Below are 23490 nucleotides of genomic sequence, written 5' to 3' on the forward strand. Positions count from 1 at the left end.
AACTCCCCAATAAAAAATCTTAAAAAAAATATATATATATATATATATATATATATATATATATAAATGTTCAAGAGAAATAACAGCTGGAGAGAATTAAATAATGCATCACGATCAAGTGTGAGTAGACAGATACTTTACCTTGGGTGTTCATGGAAGGTCTCACTGAAAAATACAGACTTTAAATAGAGATCCCAAAGTCAAAGAAAAGCTGTCCTGGCAAAGATGAGGGGAGAGAGCATTCAGGCAGAAGGAACAGCTGGTGCCAGCGTGATGTGCTGAAGGCAAGGGAGGAGGACTTTGTGGCTGTAGTGCGCTGGGATGGGGAAAGGTGGCCCAACATGGGGGCCAGATCGTACAGATTCCCAGAGACGGGAATGTGGATTTATTTTAGGCACAGATGGAACGCAGAGATCCCTGGAATGTGGGCTCCAGGAAGGCAGTATGAAGGCAAGAGACCTGCTAGGAGACTATTGCTGTGGTTTGGTTGTTAGCAATAATTACACATCCGTAACAAAAGCTGGCCATGACCTATTTTTCCTTTGAAAAAGGGAAGAACCTGGAAAAACATGTCCCAGTTTGACAGTAGAGAAAGAGAATCTGAAGCATTTTAAATTTATTGTTGACATCTATTTAAACTCACCTTCACATCCTTATTTCTCTACATTTATGAAAACTTACACTGTGTAAATTATGCTTTGTTTTAAAACCCTTGCTCAAGAATCAAGTTTTGGTCACGCCCGTTTAATTTTGTTGCAAAGATTGATGTCATTTGTTGGAAATTTGACATCAGTGGGTTGCTCTCTAGAATTCAGAACACATTGAGCCTTCCACTGAGGCAGGTCTAGTTCAGGTGAGAAGGTGAAGCCAAGGATTTGGACCTGCCAGGCATCTCACCTGAGCTCCGTAGGGTGGGGGTGGGGTGGCCACATTCAGCTTCCAGGGAGGACAGTAACATGGACTGAACAAGTATCCTCCAACTCTCAAAGGAAAAGGCTGTTTTGTGGGTATTTTCCTTAGCAATTAATAAGAGAAGAGAAAAAAATTATTGGGACTATAAAAATTGTTTCAAAATTCAATGTGTTTTTTATTTGGTCTGAGTAAATTGGTACAGTAAAAATGAGTATTATTTGCTCTGTAAGTGTGTGGGATGTTCCCTCCATTCATCCTTATGCAGGTGGATGCCATTTAAAATTCACTATGTTGTAAAGCCATGTTCCTCTTTATTACATTTAGAGGCCATTTGATTTTTACAGAAAACTGGCTCAGACTGCACAGTCTGATTTGGGCCTCCAGGAACTTTCTGTTTCATATCCAGAATCCCTCAGAAGCAGTTTGCCAGCATGTTGTAAATATGGATTCTAAATGAGTGAAAATGAAGAAAAATGCATTATGATGATTGTGGTCTACATTTTATGTTGCTTTACATTTCTAAAACTACATCCACACCTACCTTATGTAAATCTCAGGATATCTGCATACAAGAAGTATTACAACGCATGAAGGGAGAATCAGAGACGTTAAGGTGACCTGCTCAAGGTCACAAAGCTAGAAACAACAAAACCGTCCACCAGTTTTGTTTCTCACATTGTGAAGTAGGTCAGGCTGTGTTCCCCAGTGTTGGGGCCAACTACGTGCATCTGAATGGCCAGGGAGGCTGTTAGAATGCGGGTTTTGGGACCCTACTCCAAATCTGAATCTCCAGGTTTGGTGTCTAGGAATCTGCGTTTTTAAAGAACTCTTCCCCAGTTTATCTTTATATGCAGTAAAACTGAGAACAATTAGCAGATCTAGGCAGGGTCAGCCCTTGGCAAAATTAATGAGGCTGGGGACGATTTCCTTTGACCCGTCTACCTCCTGCTCTAAATCCTGGTCTTCCCTTCAGTAATTCAAGCTCACTCCCTGTTTTCCTTTATCAAACCCCTTCTGAGAAGATGTGCAAGAGCTAAAAGTACTACTCCTTCATAGAATGTCTGCCTTTCAACAGAGACCAAGTCTTAAGAAAGAAAAGAAAGAAGAAAAAAACAGAAAATCTAATGGAGAGATAGAGGAGACATGTGGGAATACAGGAAAATGAGATCCTCCCTGAGCTTATTGAATCACCCTTACGTCATCTGTTGCATTGCGGTCTCAGGTCAGTTCTGGGTACTGCACTCACCTATGGAATGCACATTTCAAAACAACTGGAGATTGAAAATGAATGTTCTTAGGTGCCCGTGAGCCTCTCTTGAACTTTTTTTCCAGACTTTTCACTACAACTTGGCTATTTGAACCAAAGATCAAGTCAGACACTGACCCTTTAGTGGTAAAGCTTGGGCCTTCTCTTTCTAGTGGGACACCCTCGGGGAGTCTTTGGAGAGGACCCCTGGCCCTGCCAAGGGTGTGGACACTTGAGTCATGAGCTCATTGTTATAGATTCTGTTGCTATGCACTGTGATTGCCAAAATCGCAGCTGACCATGAGATACTTTCCAAACATTAGAGGGTTGTCATGAGGAGTTAGGAAATTATCTCCCTTATCCCTACGGAAACTTCCAGGGAGAAGTCTTTAGCTTAGTAGGAATTTAGTTCTTTGGATAGGTTGGTCTCGGGCATAAGAAAAACATGTCGCAAGAAGATTAGGAAAGGCTACTTGGTATAAACAGATATAATGATTTCATTGCACTAGCTTTAGATGCTGTTGTTACCTAATGACTTTGCAGGCCAGAAGCACCTGTCACTTGCATTTCTCTCTACAAATGGAAACCTCATGAAACCCAGCCATAGCCTGCCTGTTCTTGTAATGAACTAGACACAGACAGGCTCCTCTTTAATCAACTTTGGAGATTAAGCTCTTGGTATATGATTCATTTCTCTGTTTCACTTTCTAGAGATGGTTTTGCTGGAGGAGACACCTGTGACATGGGTAAGCCTTGCGGTGCCTCTTACTCTGAGACATGGGGTAAGTGAGCTAATTCTGCTGGGTCTCTGTTTCATCTGCTTTGACAGGAAGGGAATTGATTGAATCAGTGGATCTCAAACATGATGACATCCTCGGATTGCTGGGACAGTCCCAGACCTACTGACACAGAGTCTGGACCCTGGGAATCTGTGTTTTGTGAAAAGCTCCCCAAGAGTTTCTGTGCTCCTCAGATTGTCTGGCCACTGTATCAGGTAATATTTAAGCTCTCTGTGGGTCTAATGGAGTAGGACACAATATGTCTCCTATTTACCAGGATGCCACTTGGGACAGTGGAACATGGTTTGTTGCTAATCATAGCCAACATTGGGTTGCAATTAACTGTTTTGTTTCTGCCAAAGACCATGGTTTATTCACATGTAGAAAGAAGGTTAAAGATCATAAAACATTTGCCTGCAAAGCCTCCTGAGCCTAACTCACTCATACTTTCCTATTATATTCAGGAAGGATCGTTGTCATGATGGCCAAGCCTCGTTTTGTGCTGTGTGCCAGGTACTCTTCTAAGTACCTGAGATGTGTAAGCTCATTTGATCCTCACAACCACTCTATACTGTGGGACTATTTTTGTACCTTTTTACAGATGTGGAAACAGAGACACAGAGAGAATAAATAACTTCGCATGGTCCTACAGTTACTAAGTGGTGGGGCCAGCACTTGAACCTGAGCAGTCTGACTCAAGAGTGATACACTGGGCCACTGTGCTATATAATCTCTGCATGGATGAGCGTTGCCTGCTTTTACTCTGGGTTTCTAGGCTGGTTGACTGGGAGGTTGGTTGGGCATTATTCTAAATAGGACAGCAGAGGGGTCACTGGTTTGGCAGGTAAAGATCTGTTTGTCAACTTGGGTTTGAGGTGTACCATGGACATTGGGAAAAGGTAGGTCTCATACTCAGAAGAGGAGACATGGCTCAAAAAGCAGAAATACCAGAACAGACATGGATGGCACAGTCAAGGAGCAGGATAGAGAGTGCCAGGAGCCCCAGAGAGAACAACAGCCGTGGGGGCTGCCTCCTTCCTGGTCCAGGTGCACCAGGAGCCAGCTAAAGGCAGAGGAGCAGTCAAAGGAGATCAGGAGAACCAAGAGGCTGCGGTTTCAGAAAATCAAGAGAACACAGATTTTCTCAAATTAGGGAAAGATAAACAGTGTCAAGTCGTTCAGTGTCAAGTAAGTGGAAAGTTAGAGAGAGAGAGTAGAAATCAGTCAACTAGGACCTCCTTGGTAACTTTTCAGGAAAGAACTGTAGTGGTGTTGGAGTACCAGACAAGTTTGTGTTACATGAAACAGTGTAGATGTGTTGAATTGAATGAATTCGTGTAATGCCACACAAAAAATACCTGCAGTTAGCATTTTAACGAATCCTACTTGCGTTAAGATGACTAGCTCACCAGGCCGTTGGCACCTTTAAGGTTTCCATATTTGTAGTTAAGCTCGCATTTGCTGGTGATGAGGATAACTACCATTTGGTGAATGCTTACTCTGTGCCAAACACTGATCATTACCAAAAGTCCCTCTCCATACCCATTTTACAGATCAGGAGACGGAAGCCCTGAGAGGTTATGCAACTCACAGTCAGCACAAGGCGGGGCCCAGACTCAATCCCAGTTCACGCGTCAGTCCCCAGCAGCACTGCCTCCTGCCACCTGTGCCCTGTTGCTGGTTCATCCCACCGCTTCCTTTCTGGAACCTCACCATTTGCCTCTGTGGCTCCTTATTGTGGCTGGACTGGCCTGAACCTGCACAATTTAACCCCTCACTTGGGCATTTCCACATGAAGGTGGAGTGAGCATAAAGGACCAGGACGCGGCCCTGCAGCCCCTTTCTGACCTGTGGGGTTTCTCTTGGACAGCCACGGAAGGAAGAGTGATACGTTGTCTTGATTACAGTCTCCAGGGATAGTCTCTCAATCTCACCCATTCTCTCAGCTTCGCATGTACCTTACAGCCTCTCATTTTCTTTCTGAGGTCTGGTAATGCCAATTTACAGGGGGGAAAGGGACTACAATCTATGCCAGGCTTTGTCCTGGCTGGCAGAATAATTTTGTTTTTAAACCCAGTAGACCATGCTCAGGAAAAGTTGCAAGCCACCAGTACTAACTGCCAGATCGAGTTTGCAGAGAGAGAGGAAGAGGCCGTGCTAGTAGCTAGGACCTAGTTTTGCAGCAGACAGACAGGGCTTTGAGACCAAGATGTCACGGGAAGACTGTTTTCAGTTCTGTGTTTAATTGCTTCTTTTCAAGTGTTTGGAATCTTTTTACTTTTCCTAATGTTCTGGAGATCTCATGTAACTTTTTATACAGAAATCCAGAATAAGAATTTTTACTTTTGTCAGGGAATTTTGTGGGCTCTGCAAACAAGGAATAGAAAAATTGCTGTTTATGTCATTAAGCAGAACAGAGAAAGTGTGTGTGTGTGTGTGTGTGTGTCAACGTGAATAATTAGGTCAGAAGAGACATCCATTAAAACCCAGAATTTAAAAGATGAGTGTGTGCCAGTCTCAAACTTTTTCATAAAGCACGTTTTATTTTGTATGCAGGTAAAATTTCACCTCGGCCTTTCTGTTTGTCCTAATCTAAGCACAGGAGAGATGAGGAGGGGGCCTGTGTTTAATAAGTAAGAGATTTTGTTGTGCTTTTTGAGATGATGGTGATAATGATGCCATGACTTTGTATGGCTCTTGATGGTTGGTAGGGCTTGTCCATGTTGTTTGAATCTCAGGACACCCAAGTGAGATAGATAAGAGAGAGATTAATCTGCCTTTCATGGTTGAGGGAGTAGAGATTCAGAGAGGGTAAGCAATTTGTGTAAGGTCACACAGCTAGATAAATAGTAAGGCTGAGGTAGCCAATGTGTTTGTAATATTTATGAGTTTTGTATTTCCTTCCCTAATTTATATAGAGACCCCTCCAGGTGCTTCACTGGTTCTGTCAGCCTTCATGAACAACTATTGTGCAATCACTCAGGAAGTCTGTTTTTAAAGTAATGTTCATGTTATAGGTTCCTTTTCATGAAAGTGATTTCTTTTCTTATGGCTCTTTAAGATATACATTTCCTTTCCTTTAGCACTAGCTAAATTCCCTGAGAGTGGGAACTCTCAAGACTTAAATTTTTTTTGAATTGCCTCAAAGCAACAAATACCGTGCTAGTTTCAATAAATGTGACTGATGCAGTTTTGCGGTCCAGTATGCTGCTCAGACCCCCTTAGGTAAAAGGGAGCCAAAACAGGTTAATGCTGAATACTTTGCTAGCTGCTCTACAAGCTGCATCTCAGTTAACTTTCACACAGCCTGTCAAGGTAGACATTATCATCCCTATTTTGTAGCTATTATGTTCGGAGAAAGTTGAGACTTACCTAAGGTCCCCCAGCTCATAGGTGGAGGGTTGTGATTTCAACCCAGATTTTTCTGGCTCCAACATGTTTACACCTTTTCCTCTATATAACACATCCTTAAAAACAGAGGCTGAAAATATTTGCCAGAGACTTCTTATAACAGATCTTGAGCCCTACCCTGTCTTTCTGTCAGTGGCTCTGCCCTGAGCCATAGACCACGCTTCCTTCTCTACCTGGGTCTGCCCTGCCTCTCACCCTGCCTGATTCCACCAGCCACAACCCTGTGGGGTTTTTTGTTTTGTTTTGTTTTGTTTTGTTTTGTTTTAGCACAAACCAACCTCAATCAAATATAACTGGTGATCTTAACTCCCTTCATACCTCCTTTTTTGTTGTTCTTTCTCTATGGAAAGGATTATGTCCTTCCTCACGTAATAGTTACTCAAGTACCTGCCTTAACTAACCTCCTTCTACATTGTAAACTTTTAAGGGTTTGGAAGTTACCCTGCTCATCATTTAATAATTACAGTGCCTGGAACGGTGGTGTCTCTTGCACATCACAAGAAGACACTAACTGTTGAGTGAATTAACATGAATCAAGAGAAGCTGCGTGGTTCCTAGAAGAGTAGCTGGTACCAGGCCAGCTGCTTATGTCAGCAGCTATCACATAGTCTGAGAAGTGCTGGGGATGCCGCGCAAAGCCGTTATCTATGGCTGTGTGCTTGCCACAGAGCCTGAGCTCTGCTCCGTCTCTGTGAACCTGACTAAAATGACTAGTCCAAGGACGATCGATAGGTAGCATACATGCTGCCATTCCCACCTTACACACAGCTTTCCAGCATGCAGCTTACCAAGCAATTAAAGGTGACATTTAAGAAATGTATTTGGGGCCGGCCGAGTGGCGTGTTGGTTAAGAACTGGCTTGGGACGCCAGAGGTCCTGGTTCGGATCCCACATGAGGGCCGGTGACATTGCCCTCTACAGCTAAGATGCTGAACAACAGCTTGACCTGGAGCTAGGCTGCTGTGAGTCGCCGGCGATGGCAGGTGGGTTGCCATGGGCTACCGTGTGTAGCCAGCAGCCAGCAGGAGCGGCCAGCAACCACCGTGAGCAGCTGTCCAGAAGCCGGCGACTGATCTGCCTCACCCAGGAAGAGCGCAATGATGGTGTCAACTTGGGCCAGTGAAGCAACGTCCTCCACAACTAGACTGAAGAACAAAAGGATAGCAACTTGTCTGTTCCCCTTCCCCCAATTCCCCAATAAAAATCTAAATAAATAAATAAATAAAAGAAAGAAAATGTATTTGTTGCTCCTGTGTTGATCATTGATCTACCTAGGTGTGTGTGTGTGTGTGTGTGTGTGTGTGTGTGTGTGTGTATAAGCTTGATGGTAAGACATCTGGAGGTTAGAGCTTTAGCATTGCCTGTTTTAAGTATGTCAGTAGACACCCAGACTCTACCTTCTCATTGGCAAAAAAGCAGAATTTAGAAGAAAAGATAATTGCACAATAGTGTCAATGTACTTCATACCACTGAATTGTACACCACAAAATGATACATTTATATTATTTTACCACAGTTTAATAAAAGAGGTATAAGTCCCAAATATTTAGTGTTGAGCAGTAGAATGGGTCAAGTTTTGGGGAGAATGGAGGTATAATCCCATTTCTTCTCTGTTATGCTCCCATAGTCTCAATAAATCCCTTAGCCTACAGCAAAGTTGTATCATGATCTGGGTTGAGTTTATTATTAAACCATATTGCTGGCTCTTAAAGTGGGGCCATGTGTATAGGGAATAGTCAATAAGTGTTTGTTGATTGGAATCTAGGAGGGATATACACATACTCCCTACCTTAGATCCCATTATGTGTTAGCCACTATAAATATAATTGCTCAGGCAGCTTCTACACTATGACGTCTTCGCAGTGTCTAAGTCTCCTCCTCCATCTGGCTTTAGGCTCTCTACTGACAGGGTGTAAGTCCACCTCTAGAATATGAACCCTGAGACATGAATTGCCATTACTTTAATTCAGCATCATTTCTTTGTCCCACTCCCAAGTACAGTGCCCTGCAAGAAATAAGTGTAAGCATTAAAAAACATTGGTGAATGAAGAAACAGAACTGGCATCTGGTTTGTTTTTCTATTCATTACAGTGCTTGGTCTAGTCTGTCACATATACAGTCCATGTTTACAGGTTAAACTGATATTTTAGATTAAAAGCAGAAGCCATACCACAGTGGGTATCACCTATTTGTACATAAGAAGAGCTTAATTAAATATTAGTGATTATTATTATTAGATTGTGTCGAGAAAATATTGACGCTAACAAAGTGGCACAAGTGAGGGGGAAAAAAGCCACATCTATGGAGGAGGGACAGAGGAAGATGGAAACAACAGATACGTAATTAGGGCTCAAAGCTGGAAACGTGTCCTTAATGGGAATATGACCAAAATCTAAGTTCTCGGTATGAGTGCTCTTTAATTCAGTTTGCTGTAGGTAATTGCATGTAATTATCCTCTAGGTCTGTATCACTGCTTCTAAGGAGAAGACCCAAAGGAGGCCTCTTAAGGATAATGGTATTTAGATGTTCTGCCGTGCCCTCTTTTCCCTGTGTATGTTGAAGTAGCAGGTTGGAAACATTGTCTTGATGGGGACCGGTGCCTTCAATAAGACTGGCCCAAGCAGTGGTCCCTCTTCCTTTCCCCATCTGTCATCATTCTTCATCTCTGAATTTTCCTGGTTGCCCTTCGGAGGTTTTGAAGTTGAAGTTAGCTGTGAGTATTGGTTATGGTTCTGTTCTCTGATCCACCTGTCCCCCTTTTTCCTTTGCAGTAATTTGATGATGGTATAGATTCCAAAATTCCTTTCAATTATAAAATAAAAGAAGAAACCAGATGGATTAAGATGTACCTGATCTTGTATGGGTATATTAATTCATCACAGTAGCAGTTTCCACCTTGATAAACATTTATGTTTTTTTACTCCGGAGTTTGCAGCTGACAGTGTTCATCATTGTAATTAAAAAGATTTTGTGATTTCTTTTCCAAATGTGGTACTAAGTGTTCTTGGGGGAATACATATAAAAAGGGTGAGTTGTAGGGTAGTTTACAGCATGATACACTTCCAATTTAGCAATAATCTACTGTGGTTAGAGTAATCTAAAAATAGTACATGTGGCTTTTTTCTTCCCTATCCCTATACCTTGTTAGCACTAATATTTCCTAGGTGTGCTCTATTAATAATAACTAACATTTATTTGGCTCATTATGTGGCAGGCACAGGCTAAGTTCTTTCCGTGTATGACTTCACAAAGACCCTATGAGAGAGCCACTGGTCATATCCCCATTTTACAGAAAAGGAAACTGAGGCTTAACCAACTATGAAATTTACCCAAGGTCAAACAGCCAGTAAAAGACAATCCTGAGATTCCAACCCTAACAGTCTGCCTCTGGGGGCACAGCTCTAACCACTAGGTCACACTGCCTTCCATGAGCCATTGGTTAGCACAAGCAGACCAGGTTTTGTTCAATTAATGTTTTGTTTTTAAGAATTTTTTTTTCGTTGGGGTTGGGGGATGGGAACGGTGCTGGGGAATTGGGAGAAGGGGAACAGACAAGTTGCTGTCCTTTTGTTCTTCAGTCTAGTTGTGGAGGACGTTGCTTCACTGGCCCAAGTTGGCACCATCATTGCACTCTTCCTGGGCGAGGCAGATCAGTCGCCGGCTTCTGGACGGCCGCTCACTGCGGCTGCTGGCTGCTCACTGCGGCTGCTGGCCGCTCACGCTGGCTGCTGGCTACACATGGTAGCCCATGGCAACCCACTGCAGCAGGGGCTGCAGCCTACACTGTTGCTGGCGACTCACAGCAGCCCAGCTCCAGGTTTAGCTGTTGTTCAGCATCTTAGCTGTAGAGGGCAGTGTCACTGGCCCTCATATGTGGGATCCGAACCGGGGCCCTCTGGCGTCCCAAGCCAGTTCTTAACCATCGCGCTACTCGGCTGGCCCTCGATTAATGTTTTACTTTAATAACTCAAAAATTAACACAAAATACTTGAGGGAAATATAAAATGTGGTTTTATTTAGGTATAAGTACTTAGATATCAGTACTATAATGTATTATCCAGAGCACATGGGGAAAGCTTAGCTTTGAAGGTTAGAGGAAGAGTGAATTAAAAACTATAAATGTGTCCATTCACCAGTTCTAGAAGTAACTGGATGCTACTACTTCTCTTTTTTTTTTCAATCTAAAAGAGATATTCACAGAATAAACTAAAGGCTGAATTTCTCATTTTTGGAGCACATAAATTTCTGGCTGGGACTGTAGGGGTTTCTTTTAAAGAGCTTCTACTGTGTTTCTTAGAAGTAAATGAGACAGTATTGTTTCATTTTTAAAAATTTATCCATTTACCTTCAGGCCTCGAAATCTTCTCTTTATGGGTTTTTTAAAATTTTCTGTTTTACCTCCTGCTTTCTTGCCCCCTCATCACTATGTGTTACTTCTTTTGGGAACCAGTATGGCCTGAAAACAGAGTTAGGACTTTAACTGGACAGACTTGGGTTCAAAAACCTACTACCCACTCACTCACTGTGTGAACCTTGTTTAACTTCTCTGAGCATCAATTTTTTCATCTGTAAAAACGTGATACAATACAGCCTATCTCCTAGAGCTCTTGTGAAGTTTAAACTAGGTAACAGATGCCACGTTCCTACCACAGTGTTTGCTGGCCTGTACTAGGTGCTAATATAATATGTCCTGGTTCCCTCCTCTTCCCGCCTTCCTCTGCCCTACCCCATTGCACCACCATTGGCCGGGGTTGGGTTTTGTGAATCCAAAGCAATTATTTGTTAATTGATAGAGGGCAAGGAGCCCACTTGGCCGCACTGATATCCTTGAGGAAGACCCATTCATTTGCGTGCATACCAATGCTTTTTTGAGTGTTGGATATAAAATCTAGTGGGTATATGTATGTGTTCTTTTTGTATATTTACAGTTGTTAAGCCTATTTGCAGGACTCTTGCCTGTATTCTCCCTTCAGGTTCAAGGAGACTGAGGACCATAGGTATATTTCTTATAGGTACATGAGTTCTCTTTGAGAATTTTCCATTCATTCACTCAGTCATTCATTCATTCAATAAGTACATAATGAGTGCTTACTATGCTGAGGTCTGCTAAGTGCTGGGAACACCACAGTCAACAAGGCAAAACAAAATTCCTGACCTCATGGAGCTTACAATTCTACTGAAATTCATTTTTATAATAATTTAAAAACTAGTTTAATGTAAGCATGTTGTGGACTCTGTGGGTGACCACCTTGAAGCTAAATGCTGCTATGAGGTCCCAGTGTCCACAATGACACGTGTGTTATTAGTGTACTGGCATCAAGTGGTTTTTTTTTTAATAGTGGCTCAAGGGACAGACATGATTATAATCACAAATGATACATTCCAGCCACGGCAAGGCCAAGTAACAATATGGGGCAGCGTTTGGGACAATGAAAGTGCATGTAGAGCCTGAACAGGAAAAAGTGCTTGGAGAATTGAGTCATCACATAACATACAATAGACTGGGGAGGCCAAACTCGAAAGAACCAGACCACAGGGTAGAAATCTAATTTCAATAATATATTCTATGTCAGGTTAATTAATGTGATTCATTTGGATTTTATTAGCTTTGTGAGTTTGTTTGTATTATCAGTTATAATTTTTTTCTGACTTTATAGCTATGTAAGTGCTTAAAACATAAGGCATTTATAGCCTTATAATAGGTTTTGTTTTTTTTTTGGTTAGCCTGAGGGAGGCCTGAGATAATTTTTTTTATTGTAAAGGAGGTTAGCACCATTATTCAAGCGCAGAAACGTTGTTCCAGAGAAAGCTTATCTACAGGTAAAATCCCCTGGAAATAGGAATGAGTTAGCAAAAACTAGTTATAGCCTTGATTTATCAGAAAAATAAGAAAAGGGCTGTGAGGTAAGGTTGTAACTATTGTTTTTATCCAAAAATCATTTTGTGTTCTGCTGTGCAGTTGTGAGCTATTGTTTTTATGTTAGTTATGACTGAGTTGTCATGCTGTTAGGTATTCTCATTGATTTTTTTAAAAGAAAAAAATTATACAAACTTCTTCCTTCCTTGTCATGCTCCTGTACTTAAACATGTGTGAGTGCATGTACACATACACATACATGTTGACTTGTAATCTCTTCTGACTAGCGTATATTTATCACTTGTTTATTTCGGACATGTCCTCATTATAAACTCCTTTGTATATGGTTGAAGATTTGTTTTAAAACAGCTTTTAGGATTGAGGGTTACTTGAGGTTTATCTGAGGAGCATTAAGGAGGAATCATAAGAGATTATCTCTTTATAATCATTAGCATTTTCTGACATTGTCGTATACGAGTTCTGACAATTGAGTTTGAGAATTTGTTGCAACGATGTTGCTAACTGTTTTTTATATCAGAGAGATTATTCATTATGAATTTGTACCAACTGGACAGTTAACCAAGTTTACTATTTGGAAGTGCTGAAAAGGCTGCATGAAAAAGTTAGATGACCTGAAAATTTCGCCAACAATTCATGGCTCTTGCATCACAACAATGCACCAGCTCACACGGCGCTGTCTGTGAGGGAGTTTTTAGCCAGCAAGCAAATAACTGTATTGGAACACCCTCCCTATTCCCCTGATCTGCCCCCCAATGATTTCTTTCTTTACCTGAAGATAAAGGATATATTGAAAGGAAGACTTTTGATGACATTCAGGACACCAAAGGTAATATGATGACAGCTCTGAAGGCCATTACAGAAAAAGAGTTCCAAAATTGCTTTCAAGGGTGGACTAGGGCTGGCATCGGTGCATAGCTTCCCAAGGGGAGTATCCGAAGGTAACTGCAGTGATATTCAGCAATGAGGTACGTAGCACTTTTTCTAGGATGAGTTCATAAACTTAATTGTCTGATCTGGTAGAGTATCCGATTTTACCTTCCGAGTTCTAGGTTTCGGGACAGGACTGAGGAGGTGGTTCTCAGTTAGGACCTGGTTTAATGCCTATACATAAAGTGACCGCACATCTATCCCCATTTGTCTTTTACTCTCCAGACTCATGTCTACTGTCTCTACTTGTTAAAGGTGCCCCGTTCACTCTCAAAATTATCTCATTTGGATGATAAAATATAAGGTTACTCTAGTTACACAAAACACTTTGGCATTATGGTCCTATTAGATTCAAACAAAGAAGCTGTTTCACAAACTCTAATCACTAATTCTCTTTCTTCACTTACTCTTAACTGTGTTTGAGTTTACACAGTTGGGAAATGTTTATTACAAAGACATGGAGATATACGTATACCTGGTAGAAATGTCTCTCTCAGGAATTACAGCAAGTGTATCATAGAAATGCCAGGGATCGGTCAGCTGGGAGCAATGATTAAGCTTCCACGTAACTTTTTGAAATGCGAGCTAACCAGGACGTTTCCCATCCAGGAGGTCAAATCCTGCAAATCCCGTTACAGTGAACTTGTACCTAAACGCACCCTGCCTTCAAAAATTAAAAGTGAAATTGTTTCATTGTGTCTTGCCTAATACAAAAGTTTCATAGTCTGGGTGGGGCTCAGAAATTTTGGTTGGAACCTTCTAGTTTGGATGATGATCTTGCCTTTGTCAGAAGCTTATTATTTGGGGGTTAAAGCCGAGGTCTGAAGCTATTGATTGGGTTTAGATGGTGGTTTGTGGCATAAGGATGTGGACACAAGATGAGGAAAGACCGCTGGTTGTCCTGAAGCTAACTATTCAGTGTGACCGTAGCCCAGGCTGTGGTTCAAATCCTGCCTGTTGCTTGTTAGCTATTTGGTTTGGTCCTTGCAACCCTTTCAGAGGACCAGGAGGAGGAAAGAAGGGGAAATTCCCACACATCAGTTTTCTAGAAAAAGTCATGTGATAGGAAAGCTGATTGAGTCTATTTTGCTTATTTTATGACACGTGTGTGCAAGGGGGAGGGGGTATCTTGTTTGTTCATCAGACTGAGCATATTGTATATTTTTGCATGTATTTCCTTCTTTATATATATATAATATATATATTCTTTATATATATTATATATATATGTATATGTATATGTGTGTGTGTGTGTAATTTAATGAAATGCGTGTAGTCACTAGAAGAAAAGCTCCATTAGGGACAGACTCATAGCCTGTTTTGTTCAGCAGTCCGTTCCCTTGTGCCTAAAACAGTGCTCGGTGCTAAGAAAGTGCTCAAAAACAATAAGAATGAATACATGCCACAGAGACAGAAGTAGATTAGCTTGTGCCAGGGGCTGGGCTGAGGGAAATGGGAGTGACTGCCAATAGGTATGCGGTTTCTTTTGGGGGCGATGAAAATGTGCTGGAATTAGATAGTGGTGATGGTGTATAACCTTGGGAACACACTGAAAACTACTGAATTGTCCATTTTAAAAAGATTAATTTTGTGGAATATTAGCTATATCTCAAATTTTTTTAATTGCAAAAGAAGAAAGCAAGAATGAATGAATAAATTATATGCCTTACACTTTGTCATAGTTGGTGCTTAATAAATACACCTTTTGGATAAATGAATTTTTGTTTTCAATACCAAAATAGCCTAAGTAAGTGTTTCTGTCCAAGCACGGTGTATGTGTCATAGTCGATGGCTTGGTAGTTACCTGGCTAAAGACATTTGAGGTGAGACAGTTTGTAGCTTACTGTGGCACCTGAGCATTATTTGGGATTAGAGGGAAATGGAACACAGTTTGGAAACTGTAGTATAGTCTGTCTGGAAAATTAGTTTGGTTTGTGAGCTAGAGATTAGAGTAACTGCCTGTCATTGAGATTGATTCTAGCACTACCAACGAAGACTGCAGTGTGATAACTTTTTAATACAATTTTTTTTAATATTGGAGGAGAGAGACCTCTGTCAGTGGCAGTTTCAGTTCAGATCTTTCCAACTGTTTTATACTTTGCTCGTTTTAAGTCAGTCTAAGGTCCCCATGAATCTGTTGCTCTTCAGAGAGCAAATCCTGTCGAAACAGATTAACGCCACCACCCAAACCATTTTGCTATACAGTAAGACCTAATCTGGAAGGGTTTATCAGAGTTTAGGTAATTTAGCCACTTACTAGATGCCAGCAGGTGGTTATATAGTCGTGCAAGTCAGCAAGTGCAGGTTATAGAGGTGGAAAAGGCTGTAGATCCCCCTTAGCACAAGGTCATGTAGAAAAAATACCTTCCTATACTTGGGGTGATTTTCTTGTAATATCTTTTCTCAGAGGTAATAGATATGACATTATTTAAAAGAGTGTTTATTGTTATATGGATGTTAAATAGCATTATCTTTATTCTGTCTGAAGAGCTATGTTCTGAGACTGACCCCCTGATCAAAAAAGGAGTTTAAGACTCTTAGGGTTTGGAATACGTTAACCTTTTGTGTTTGAAACTTCGCAAAGGTGAATATTCTCTCTTCTTCACATTAAACTAATGAGCTCAAAGCTTGCATCTGTTTTGTTGTTAAAATATGTGACTTGGCTGTACATTTACCAATTTTTTCTTTTTTCTTTTTGTGCTCAGAGATTATACTAGAAATACCTGATATAGGTATATAAGCCTTACTACTGGTATTATTCATATTAAGCATTTATGATTATTCTTACCATTTTTAGGAATCGTGCTATGCCTTGCATTTATTTTATCTCATTTAATCCTCACAACAACCGTCAGATGGGTTGACATCCCTAGTTTCAAGTCACATGTAGCTGATGCGTGGTAGAGCTGGTTTCAGATTGTTTTTTCATAAAAGGCTCTCACTGACCCCTCCTCAGACTCCCCCAAGAACCCTGCCATCCCAGTATTACAGACAAGGATGCTAAGGCTCAGGGCCACACGGCTAGTAAGAGACAGAAACAGACCCAAACCGAGGCCTTCTGCCCCTAAACCCTGGTGCTGTCTCTACAGAATCAACTTACCCCACTCAGTGGAAATCATGGGTAGCCACAGCCTGCACGCTTCTGTCCTTCTTTGAGCTCCCATGAAGAAGGCAGAGAAAACAGAGCTGACAGAGGTCCTGGTTTTTATGGTAGCCGCCGTGGAGAAATATCCCTTTCTCTGGTCCTTACCAGGCAGCTGACAGACTAGATAGGACGGAGGAGCACAGCTGCTACTCCCATGAGACCAACCAGCAGGTCAGTGCACGGAGCTTCGATCTTGTTTCCTGGGGGGACGGACACGAGGCTGTACTCAGATGAGAAGTTTGCAGAAATCCCACAGGCACACTTTTCTTGGGTCAGCCTTATTAAAAAAAAAAACCAAACACAACAACTCATGAAACCCCCAGAAATACAAACTCGCATTGGCCTCCTGACTGTGCTCACCCTTCTGGTGTGAACGCACTGCTTCTTAACCTTTTGGAAGTCAGAGACCCCTTAGAGCACTGGTTCTCAAACATCAGGATGCCTCCGAGTCCCCTAGCGGACTTGAGAAAACACAGGCCATTGGGCCCTACCCCCAGAGTCTCTGATTCAGGAGGTCTGGGCAGGGCCTGAGAATGTGTATGTCTATCACAGCCCCCGTGGTGCTGAGGCTACTGGTCCGGGACCCACACTTTGAGAACCACCGCTATAGAGAATTTGGTGAAAACTCAGTACCCTCTCCTCAGGTAGATGCCACGTTGATAGTAGAAGTTACAAATTATCAAACTCTGGCAAGCTGGTTTAAGAGCATTGATGGGTACTTTGGTATTGGAAGAAATATGTGAGGATGTAACTTACTAAATGATTTCAAGTTGATTTGGTGGATCATTTAGAAATTGCACTGAGGACATTGTAGAAGGACTTCCTGGATGACCTGGAGGGGACACTGCCTATTGTGGGCGAGCTGTAAGAAATGCTTACAAACCATATATAGTATTTGCAAAGTTGTTATATGCTATGGTTAAAACACTTTTTAAAATGCTGACAGTTGGAATGAAATGCAGTTCTCTAATATATGCAGTTCATATTTAGATTAATTTTTTAATTGTGGTAAAAATATATAACATAAATGTACTGTTTTAAACATTTTTAAGTGTGTAGTTCAGTGACATTAAGTACATTCACATTGTTGTACAAGCATGAACTCCATCCGTCTTCAGAACTTTTTCATCTTATAATTCTGGACCTCCGCACCCATTAAACAACGTCCCCTTTCCCTCCCACCCCAGCCCCGGGCAACCACACTTCTGCTTTCTGTCTCTATGAATTTGACTGTTCTAGATACCTCATATGTAGAATCATATACCATTTGTCCTTTTGTGACTCGTTTAGACTAATTTTTGAAGAAATTTTGAAACAGTTATATAATACAGTAATAATAACCCTAAAGATGAATGGAATATAAACTAAAACAAAGCTTGGGGAAAAAGTCATGGCAGGAAGCTTGATCCTTGGGCTTTTAAGAGCCTTCCTTTGCTGTCCACTATGACTTGAAGCCCATTTCTCAGTGCTCTGTAGGCCCCAGGCCCCTTCTTTCTCTCTCCTGCCGCGTGAATCCTGCTCCTTGTTCTTACAAGAACCATGTCATCTTTGAAGGCCCCAAGGCACAGCTGGGTCTCAGGACCCCAAGCTTGTCATTCAGCATATGCTAGGTGCCAGGCCCTGTTCAAGGTTCAGGGACCTAGAGGGGAGCCAGATTCCCTATGTTTCCCTAAGCCTCCCCACCCTCCTCTACCCCCCATCCTACCTTCTCAGGGGTAGGATGTGCAGGTGCGCGTGCGCTCGCGGGCACACACACACACACACACACACACACACACACACACAGCTTCCATCGGAGGCCTGGAGTACTCAGAGAGTGAGATACGCTGTTTCATGTAGATTTTCCAGGTGATGAAGCTCATGACTTTAAATGTCTTTTAAAACTTTTAGGCGCAGCTGGTTAGCTCAGTTGATTAGAGCACAGTGCTCATAACACCAAGGTTGCTGGTTTGATTCCCACACCCTCCACAACTAGGTTGAAACAACTACTTGACTTGGAACTGATGGGCCCTGGAAAAACACACTGTCCAAGATATCTGGAACACAAAGAGTTAATATAACTCCAGCCAAAAGCAAAAATAAAAATAAAAACAACAACAAAATAAAACCTTTTAACCATGTTGATGGGAATCTTTCTATAGTGTATCAGTCCTTCCATGCCTTAAGCAGAATATGCCAAACATAATTTAACCTTTCCTCCATAACCAAGGTCTGTGTTGGACTGTAAATATTGATTGGCTCCCCCAGTAAATGGCTCTGAGCTGCTGCATGTAATTTAGCAGCCACTGCTGTTTCAGCTGTCACTTTTCAAGCTGTCTTCATATGCCTTTCTAATCCACTAGCTCTAGGAAGATCTAAGGAGAAAATCAGATATTCTCAGCTTTGAACCTGGGCTAACTGAGCTGAAGATGGAGTGAGACCGAAGAGAAATATTTGTCCTTCAGTCTCTCTCTCTACTTCTAGATACTTAGAATTCCTAATATTTAGTTGGGCACATGGCCACCAGAATGGGAAAGGCCACATTTCCCAGCCTCCCTTGTAGTTATGAGTAGCCAGCATGACTAAGTGTTAGTCAATGAAATGTAAACAGAACTCAGCTTCTGGGGAGGGCATGTTCTTAAAGGATGGTGTGGGCCCTTCTTTCTAACATGCTGTGCATGGATGTGATGGCTGAAGCTCCAACTTGAACCCTGAGGAAAAGACAAACACATTTGGGAAGGTGAAGCAGAAGGCTTGAAGCTGCCTCGTCTCACGTACCTGGTGCTATCATGTTAGCCATACTCTGGATTTTTACATGAAAGAAATAAAATTATATCTTGCTCATTCATTTTTAGTTTGTGTCTTCGTTACTGGTAGCGAAACCTCATTGTTAACTAATACACAGATACATTTGATGAAAGGATTTGGATGCCTGGAAAGTACAAAAAAAATCACATAGTGGATAAAAAATTGTTAGCAGAACCCCAACATATAAATAGATAAAAGGAAGTGGTTCTGACTGAGAGGCAATGTCCAGAGCCCCCACTGGCTTAGGTTTCCTTCCTCTCTGTGAGGCCTCTGAGGCAATTCTGATCATGAATTGCTGCAGAACCAAAGTTTGGAAACTGGCGTGCATGGCCTGAAGGTCTCTTCCCAAACTTAGGTTCTGGGAGGTCAATAGAGCTATCCCTCAGACCCCTCTGATGGTCAAACTCACCTTGGGATGTCCCCTTAGGCATCCTATTATGATTTACCACCAGCCCAGTGGATCCTGAGTGTCTAAACTCAGTGTGGATATGGCTAGATTTAGCCAAAGGCTGGTGAGCTTTTAGCATCTTCAACCATCTGGTAATAATTTATGAAGCTATGAATAAACAAAGCATACCCTTGAATCTGAAAGGTAACCGTTATCGTCCAGCTATACCCTTTATTATTACATGACAGGCGTGGAGCTACCCTCGGATTGCTGGCAATGGACATAAAGTGGTGTATGAATTTTACAGCTGCTAAAATATTTCTTGAAAGAGTGCCATAGCCCCAAGCACTGGAGAACAGGTTGGGTTAGACAATCTCAGAGGTCTTTGCCATTCTACCAAACCATGATTCTATTAATAAACAGGAAGGCAGAAGTCACGGATGAGCTGGATTTTCTTTAGTGTGCTTTGAAGTTCCCCATAAATACAAATTCCCATGGAAACCAAGCTAGAAGAGAAAAGATGTGAAATATCAAGTATTTAATTATTTAAATATTTATTGAAAATATTTATTGAAATATATATTGATCATATTAAATATCCAATAAGTATTTCTTTGACTTACCACCTTTTTGGTGTTTAAGTTTAGACCACGGGTCAACAGGTAATATTACGGATATTACCTGGGCACTCAGTGGCAGCTTTTGTCCAAAGATTCTTTGAACCTTAGATTTTCATCACTTCATGGCCAAGATCATCACCTCAAGACTGAACTGTAACAGTTATATGTGTATGTAGAACCTGTATTTTATTACTAATAATGTTTATAATAGTTGTTATGAATTGGGTGTTTACTTTGTGCCAGCCTTTGTATTAAGTACTTCGTACCACATTTCTCATTTAATTCTTACAATTAAATTGTAGTTGTTAATATTCTATTTGACAGGTGAGGAAATTCATGTGTAGCAAGGTTAGGTAACTTGTCTAACTAGCAACAGCAAAATGTGATTCTGGGCCTGTTGTCAGACTGTAAAGCAGTACTCTTAACCACTGTTTCCCCACCAGAAAGTATTACACGATTGGTTTGGGTGATGCCTGGTCATCAGAAAAACTGAAAATGTCAGGTGGAAAGCATTTCAGAACTCTTTGGGCTGTCAATTGGATGAGCCTGTCCTATTAGTGTTTTGCTCACCAAGAACCCCCAATCATATTATTATATATTGTTATAATCGCCAATTGTATCTTAATCATACATCATATATTATTATTACGCCCAATCATATATGATATCACAACCACCCTGCCTCCATAATTTTATCCAAATAATTTTATGTCATTCTTCTTCCCTTCACTTTTTAATTCCTCTCACGTTCCTTGGTTTGTCTTTCATCTGATCACCTCTTTAATGGGAAATAATAATCCAGACACATAATAAGAAGGACTGTTCATCCCAGGGCTGGCTTGACATTGGCTCACCAGAGGAGATGGAGACATGGGAACTTGACTGTGCATTTTGCTTCCTTGTGATTCAAAGTGTGAGGTGCAGATTAGTAGCAGCAGCAGCACCTGGGAGCTTCATAGAAATGTATTGGGTTGTCAGAAAAGTCATGACGTATTTCTTTCTGTTTTTTGTTGCAAAAATGCATCATGACTTCTCCGACAACCCAATAGATTCTTGGACCCCACCCAAATGTACAGGATCAAAATTGGCATTTTTAATGACTACCCCCCCCAGGTAATTTTAGGCACATTCAAGTGTGAGAAGCACTACCCTTGTCCATTACTGCAGCCATGCTATGGCACAGATAATCCCAGACAGTGTTTACAAGGGGAAAGGATGGGCAGAACCAACAGGAAGAAGGCCCGGAGCCTGTGGCCCAACTCAGGGCTGTGATAAGCCCCGGGGAGGAGAAGGCCAAGGCTGCCTCAGCAGGAACAAGGACCATCTATGGACTCTTAACACCAGGAGAGCCAACACTCTGTTTTGCACAAATGCACTAAAACCACATTCAGCCCAACTGGGAAACTACTGTGAGTTAAATATGAGTTGGGTAATCAAGGTCATGGAAGTCATTTAAGGGAAGGTATTTAAGAGAGCTTCACTGAACAGAATTTCTTTTCCTAAGTAATGAGTCCTTCGAGGATAAAGAGAGCTGATGAAACAAAAGATTCCTTTTTTGAAAAGTAAGTGTGTAGTTTGTTTATTTGCTTAATATGGTCTTTTCTTTTCTTTTTTTTCCTAATCCTTGCCCTCTTATCTACTTTGGCTTTTATTGGAGTCAATAGGAGTATGAAAGAATTGACCTCATTTGAAATTTCCTTTCAGCAAATGGTCAAACCTTTGTTTTCTGCTCCATTGTTTTCTAAGCTGGTGCATAGAAGCAATGCTTGTGCTTCGGGCATGTGCTTGCAACGTTAGCTCCTGTAATTTCCTGAAACACATATTCCATCTGTTCTCTGCTTACACGTGAACCTCAGCTTGTCACTCTTTCAGGGTCTCCCTCATGTTGTTTTTGCCCCCTTGTTGATGACTGTTTGATAAGTCTTATGGTTATAATTCTTTGAATTTTGGGGGGTGGTAATTAAATGAAATCTAAACAAGTAAGATATCACACACTGCAGTTTTTTTCCTATCAAGGCACCCACACATCATATATGCATAATAGTGTGGCTGCTGGTTTAAAAACCAGTTCTAGAAGAAAAAAAAGTCGTTTCCCACATAGTAAAAATGACTAGACAAAGATAACCACAGGTATATTTATGTCAGCTTCCAAATATTGTAATAAGAAAAAATACAGTTTGTTTTACTTTCAATGAGTAAATGTTTTAAATGTAATAGAAATGCAGGCTCTTGGCTTTGTATTTTAAATACTTTATCTTTGGAAAAATATTATGATTTTATGAGGGATAGATATTAACAGTGATAATTAATCTACAGTAGTTGAATGAGTAGTAAGTTTCTTATGTGGCATTTTGTGGCACTTCTTGGTTTTAGGTAAAATGATATATAACATTCCTATGTATCTAGAAAAGTTCAAGCCTATTTATTAATGGACCACAGTCATATTTACAGTTTAGTTTTAAGGTTCAGGGCAATTTTAGTCTTAACAGTATGAAGAAAGGCTTATTTAAGAAGCCCCTTTCTTTAGCACGGAAACCATAAGCTTTGTGGACCCATATGGAATAAATCTATCATAAAATACCATGACTACAGTGTATGGAGGGACTTTAGTTTCCTGTTCAGCAATCTAAAAGGGGTAATTTAGGTAAATGGCTTCCTAATTATTGAAAATGATGACTATCTACAAAAAAAAAAAAAGAAAAAAAATCACTCTTACAAGCAAGATAATGTAACCCAGTTAGAATGCATTGTGTAAACTTAATTTCCGCATTGATCAAGTGAGATAAGGACTCATCACTATTTAACAACACCTACCCCATCAAAGTCAGTTCAAAAACATGAGCGTAGATTGAGGACGTGGCTTATTGGCACTGGGCAGGAATTACTGATGGCAAGCATAGCCCTCAGCTTTGAGAGTACACTTAAGTGAAGAGATTGGACGTCTTATACATTAAGCTATTTAAGAATATTTGTACGTCATATATATTTCAAAGTATAAAATGTTATTCCACTGGAAGATGTTCGTAATAGTTGTGGATTCCAGAACCCACAGGAGAAGCCTGAATTCAGAGACCATCAGAAAGAGAAGGAAAGAAGAAAAGCATGTGGAGGGAGGAGGAAACATAGTTAATTAGGAGACATCAGGCTTCAGATCAGAAGCTGTATCTTGAAAGCACTTAGAAAGGTGGCGCCTAATAGGCTGAGCATCCGGTCCTCCCAGAACCCTGCCTCAGCCTTAGCCGGGAAGCATCACAGGCAATTTTTACCTCCCCTCGCAGTTTGGGACAGAGGCACAGGGGCCTTCCTGGAGTCATGGCCACAATGGGAAAATATTTTCCTTCTGGTCAGTCAGATTTGCTCTTGGCAAGACGCTTTCTGCTGAAAGCCCCCAGCATTC

The 23490-nt window shown here is 41.2% G+C and overlaps 1 protein-coding gene across 7 annotated transcripts in view; it reads left to right on the top strand.

Annotated features, from left to right (window-relative positions):
• The window catches only part of APBA1 (amyloid beta precursor protein binding family A member 1), a 195898-nt gene that overhangs the window by 40157 nt on the left and 132251 nt on the right, over positions 1-23490 (top strand). The window lies entirely within an intron of this gene.

Source organism: Hipposideros armiger, unplaced genomic scaffold (genome assembly GCF_001890085.2).
Source record: "Hipposideros armiger isolate ML-2016 unplaced genomic scaffold, ASM189008v1 scaffold_335, whole genome shotgun sequence".
Classification (NCBI taxonomy): Eukaryota; Metazoa; Chordata; class Mammalia; order Chiroptera; family Hipposideridae; genus Hipposideros; species Hipposideros armiger.